The sequence below is a fragment of the Saccostrea echinata genome, unplaced genomic scaffold (genome assembly GCF_033153115.1).
Source record: "Saccostrea echinata isolate AGI-Se365-2 ecotype Australia unplaced genomic scaffold, CSIRO_AGI_Sech_v1 ptg000033l, whole genome shotgun sequence".
NCBI lineage: Eukaryota > Metazoa > Mollusca > Bivalvia > Ostreida > Ostreidae > Saccostrea > Saccostrea echinata.
In genome coordinates this window covers 30,023,996-30,030,198 of record NW_026889782.1, presented here as the reverse complement: position 1 = coordinate 30,030,198, position 6,203 = coordinate 30,023,996, and the positions used below count along the sequence as shown (strand labels likewise).

The 6,203-nt window shown below is 32.3% G+C and overlaps 1 non-coding gene across 1 annotated transcript; it reads right to left on the bottom strand.

Annotated features, from left to right (window-relative positions):
* Nucleotides 1-621: 621 nt before the first annotated feature.
* On the bottom strand, nucleotides 622-695 carry Trnat-cgu (transfer RNA threonine (anticodon CGU)). Its single transcript has one exon. It is a non-coding gene; the product is annotated as a tRNA-Thr (tRNA).
* Between the last annotated feature and the right edge of the window lie 5,508 nt (nucleotides 696-6,203).

The following is a 6,203-nucleotide window of genomic DNA, read 5'->3' as shown; positions in this document are numbered from 1 at the left end:
GCTTTCCTTCCTGGACCTCCTTATGTTGTTACCTTTAATGAACCTTCAGTTTTTGAATTTGCAGGCATTGGTCAGTTATGCCCTATAGTATCAAGGGTATTTAAATCGCTGCATTGCTGACCACGTAGACGGGGTCCACGCTTTGATACTTTGATCAATTCTCAAATTTGATCATTCTGAAAGCATTAATTGGCCTCTAAACTTTTTTAAGTTGATCAAAAACGCTATGTAATGAAATAATATTATTTGTTGTTTTCAAAATGAATTAAAAAAGTTCGAATAATGGGCCGAAAATTTACAACCCTCCCTCATTTTTTTTTAAAAAAAATATCATTTACATTATTTATTAATTTCAAACTGGTAATGATTGATTCTTTGATTGTATGTTGTTTTACGTCATTCATATAGAGACGTCACCATATACCGGTAAAGGGCTTCAAATTTTGACGTATACTCGGCACTCAGCCATTCAGCAGTGAGTGATCTTTATCGTGTCAATGCCTGCCGTGACAGGGGGCCTCGGTTTTTAAGGTCGCATCCGAAGGACCCGTAACTTTCACTTCAACGTTCCGAGCGCATGGCAAAGGATCAGTTGCTACCCATTCTTTATCGACTTAGGTAAGTCGCGGCCGAGATTCGAACTCACGACCTCCCGATCACGGATCGAGCGCTCTACCGACTGAGCTACCGTGAACGGTCAAAATGGTAATGAATTAAGTATATGAAATACTTCATAATTTTTGTACTGTGTAAACTATAGAAAAATTGTGGATTTTTCCTTGGTTATCAATATATGAAGGAGTGTGCAGTTGGAGGCAATCACCTTTGTGCGGCTATTAATATCATATGACAGCATCTAGTTGTTTTTCATATTTTTTTCCTAAAGGGAAGGTATGGGCACATAGATGTGCCTTAAGTCCTTAACTGATGTTACGTCCCTAGAGACATGCGCATTCTAATCGTTTTAGCAATTACAGCAATTATATCCTTTAAGCAAGACCTTCAAAATGAGTTAGATTTTTCCATCAATGTAATTTATTTTGTTTCTGCCTTATTTTAATTTTCATACATTTTCCCACTTAAAATACTTATTCTGTCCTTTATCATCTTCAATTTCTGTTTTACATATAAGGAAAAGTCAGCGCAAATGTGAGCTTGTAATCTGATAGTAACTTATAATCTCACCATTATGAAAATATCACGAATGACTAATATAAAGTGCTCAAATTTTAATGAAATGAAAGTAATCTCTCTCTCTCTCTCTCTCTCTCTCTCTCTCTCTCTCTCTCTCTCTCTCTCTCTCTCTCTCAAAACAGGGGTCAAGATGTGAAATCATAACCCCCTGTATACAAACTACGGGGGCAGTGCTGAACCAAAGCAATATGGATCGATTAAATTTCTGAGCTGTAATTGAAAATTGTTAAGAACGCCCATGATATATAAGCCTTAATTTATTCAGAGAAAATGAATACCATTTTAATATTTTTTCAACAGCATTAGTTTTTTTAATGTGAATTGTGGTGTTTGCACTTGTATATGTGGGGCCTCTGCTGAATTCGGACAAAGCAATTGTCCGTTTGTTTGTCACGTGACAGGTTAAACATTTAGAATATATATGTACACTACAAAGATCGTAAAAGTTCAACGATATACGGGTATATTTCCTCTATAAAATTTATTCTGTTTTGTTTGAGATAAATTCCTTAACATGAAAAGTGCTAGGAGCAACTTCCTCATGGTTGGGAATTGTGTAAAATTTAACTTTTTTTCTATAAACTCCAGATATATATGAAATGCGCACTGGAATTATGTTACAATACCCAATAAATAAACAATGCACAACCAGCTCCCAGCACTTTTCAGAATAGTAGGAATAAGAGCTACAAGTGTTTAAAAATTCAGAATTTATAGTGAAGCGGATATCGTTGAATTGAATTTGCTCCAAAATGTTTGAATGGACATTTGGAGTTAGACAAGGGGGATTTTACTCCATTCTTTCTTTATTATACTTAATATATGATCTTGGGGAATTTTGACCTGTACACAATGTTCAAGGTTTATCTTGTCTGTCTGAGAGAATAAAGTGAGAACCTCATCTTTATTTACATCGTTTTGTTTTATTGCATTCATATAATACTATTTTGCTGTAAGAAACCCAGGAGATTCTCTGTACTTACTCAATAAGGCTCATTGAAAGAACTGAAACACATATTTGATGTTTTATTATTTTCAGTATAATATCATAACTTATATGTTGCAAAAACATTTCAGGCAAAATTATTATACATGCTAGTTGAGAAACTTTTTTTTCTGGACATTATCAAAACTACGAATTTCGGTACGCGTTCGATTTACACGCATCGTTGTATTTCAAAAAAGTTATCCTTTTCATATGCTCGTATTTTGTATTGTATAATGGACTTTTGAGCTTGAATACTGTTCATTATCTCCATATATTTCATGAAAAAGTAGACATTAGGTTTATATAACTGAACAACAACAAACCCTAATCAAGAAAATTCAGAGTTGATACGTGAGGAAGCAACTACAACTCTCTTAAATTGTCAGACCGTGCTCAGTTATATGTGTAGAGTAAGTAAATTGAACACACACCCGGTAAAACGTACATAAACAATAACAGAGCTCGTACCCTGTTTACACACTACTAAGTCAGAAACGTACTGACATTCCCATTTTTTACTGACAAACTTAGATAATTACTGACAATGTGCTGCCTTTACTGCAAAACTTAGACAATTACTGACTTTATTTATTGCCGGTGCTGATAAACTTAGAAAAGTGCTGACAATCTAAGTCGGTGCTGTTAAACTTAGACAATTACTGACCCGTTTTACTGTCCCTGCTGAAAAACTTAGACAAGTGCTGACATTTACTGATAATTACTGTCCCTATTGTTCTCGCTCTCGGGGAGGTGCATAGGTATGGGATTGATTTTTTTTTTCATCTTAAAGAGGGTTTATTTCATTTTTTTTTTTAAATAATTTTTATAACTATGCCCCAGTGATATTTTTAAAAGCTCTTACGGTCAATTTATAGAAGAATTATTTGAAAATCTTTCATAAGGAAAACATATAAAACTTGTGAACCTTTCAGCAGATAAGCAATTTATAAATTATTTTTAGAGGCGTTTATTAGGAAAATATGGCGTTTTACAGGGATCTTTTCCTCCTGATTATAAAAAAATGATTATTATTATATATTCCCTATAATGTACATGTAACCCCCCTTTTTGTTTATAATTACATATTTAAAAAATAAAACTGTCTGGGTAGATGCTTTATATGCAATTAATTTTGAATAATTATGATATTTCATACTCAGAGTATGCGGTGGTGCCGGGGGGCCCTTTCTGAGAATAGTCTTTTGGTGTAGTTTTCATATGTAAATTTTGATTTGGACGCTGCCCCCCCCCCCATTTGTGTGCTGTACAGTCAAACATACCCAAATTCCAGCATTTGAAAGAAAGAAATAAAACATTCTAAAAAATTAGGTACCCCTCCCCCCGAAATAGGATATAATTTTTTTTTTTTTAGTTTTTTTTTAAAGTTTGGACAGTTTACATTTTTTGGCTACGGGGTTGCATTGATATTCTTCGATCCTTGATATTCTTTGATTAGTTAGTTACTGTCCTTTCTATTCTTTTGAATAAAATGCATGTACATCTTATAGTTGATTTCCATATCTGGGATTTCTGGATCCCTACATGAGAGTATTTTTTAGGGTTAATTATTACTGTAATGATTTGTAATGCACGGCAATTCATTTGATATTAAGTGATAAAAAAAAATAAATAAATGAGCTATTAAAAAATAAATAAATTCAGCGGTTTGAGACAAAATATCGTTAGTTCGTATATGTTAACTTAATTTGGATTCAAAATGATTCATATGTATTGACAATTCTTGCTTTCAAGTTAAGTAAGATACTCCTTGAATTGCTAATTTTATATTTTCAAAAGTTTTATTTGTTGATGCGGCATCTTTAAACAGAATGTTGCTAGAAATCCATATACATCCATCCTCTTATCAAATAGAATGTTGCTAGAACTTCATACCCATTTTCCTATCAAATTTAAATAGATTAGGGAGGACGTCACGTGCGATCTTTAATAAAGACCTATTATAATATAACAGTAGCCGATTTAAGATAATAGCAAACATGTTTGAAGTTAAAATAATACTGTTGGGTTTAATTAGTACTTAAATATTCGAGATCTGTGAAAATTTTGAGCCAGAAACAATCACAGTATGTAATTTTTTTTTATTTTGTGCGAACGATTGATATGTCAATAAAATTGATAGCATTATTTTGATACGTTCTCGCTTGATTGAATGGTAAGGTTTTCATGTCGCACTGAGGTGTGCACATTTTGTTAGTTTACACAGAGATGCATGGTGCATTAGATCATGCAAATATAAATATTTATGTCTCTAATTAGATATAATTGTATATTAAATGACAAAGTGTTCAAATCAAATCGTATTTACATATGTTCAGATGATCTTCATACCCTCTATCTGTATGATTTTTTTTTTTAAAGTTTATGTATTAGAAATTAATTTCTTTTATCTATTATAGTGATTTAAAATGTTATTTTCCGTAGATTTATTTAATGAATTACCAGCAAAGGTTTTATCAAGCTCAACGCCAATTCATCAAAATAAATAAATAAATCGTTTCATAGTCGGGAACTTTGTTCAGATATAAACAAATTTGATGTTACAGTAATACTGTGCTAATCATTCGTCCAAAATGATTAAAGTGTGTTAGCTGATAACCGGGAGAATTACAGAATTATTGAACACACAATCGGAAACTCAGTGAAGCACCCGTGTGTAGAAGAAATCGCCTGAGGCGATCCGAGTGTGTACGGTAGCGAAAATAAGACAATAGGTGTCACTGCTGAATTATACAGAGGGGCACTCGCCGGACATCACAGGAAGTTAGTTACGCAACATTACGGAAACCGGTAGACTTCTCTGTTCTTCAACACAATTTTGAGCAATTTAACAAATACATACGCAATCTACAATCTCCCACCCTTTATTTAGGATAAAATAAAATATTCTAATATATATATATATATATATATATATATAAGATACAAGATACAAGATTTATTAGTCCAATTTGGGCCCCCGGAGGAGCAAAAAAGATTTACAAACATGAAACAAAGAAGGAGGAAGATCCAAATGATAGAACAAACATGATCTTAAATATAATGAGCAGTGCTTAATTGTATAATCATTGATAAATGCATCTACAAGAGATGTATACAAGTATACATATTGTAATATAATAATAACATATAGTCAAGTAGCTGGAAAGATACATATATGCATATTAAAGAACAGAAGAGATGATATATTGCCATTCCTACATGTATATACATCCCCAAATATATTTAATTTTTTCAGTTAAGGTAGATTATCAAGGAATCTAGCAAGTGATCTTAGGATCTCAGGGTCTTCATTAGTCATGAGCCAAAGAAATTGATTATCATATGATAGGGACTGAAAATTTTTACATTTATTATTACAAATATTTATAAGTTCAAGTCTTTGTACACTAAAATGAGAACATACAAGGAGAAAATGAATTTCATCCTGAATCTCCTTGAGATCACAAAGGGAACAAAATCGTTCATCTTTAGGTATTTTTTGATATCGTCCAATTTCAATTTTAAGCCTGTGAGCTGATATTCGTAACCTAGTTATGACTGATCTATGTTGATTGTTTGTTAAAATATCTAGATAGGGTTCAAAACAAAATTTAGTCTTTAGGCATGTGAAGGTAGATAATTTACCTTCTTTATGCAAATTCCTGTCTTTTTCCCATGTAATTTTATAGAAGTTAAGTAATATTCTTTTCAAGTTTATTTTAAACCGTGGGAGTGACATACCTAAAACATCACTAAGTTTAATATCAATATGGTTAAGTAAGAAGTTAATACAAGAATACCATGAAGTAACTCCATTTTGGTGTAGTGTTTTGGAACATTTATAAGCCTCACTAAGTAAGGGAAATTCCCCATCTAGATTCTCTAATCTATGCCAATATAACAACATATTTTTAATGACATCAAAGTGTACATTCAATCGTCCTAGCTCAGATCTTACAGCAAAGTTGCTGCTTTTACTATGAACCACTAATAAATGTTTGTAAAATTTAAGATGCAAACT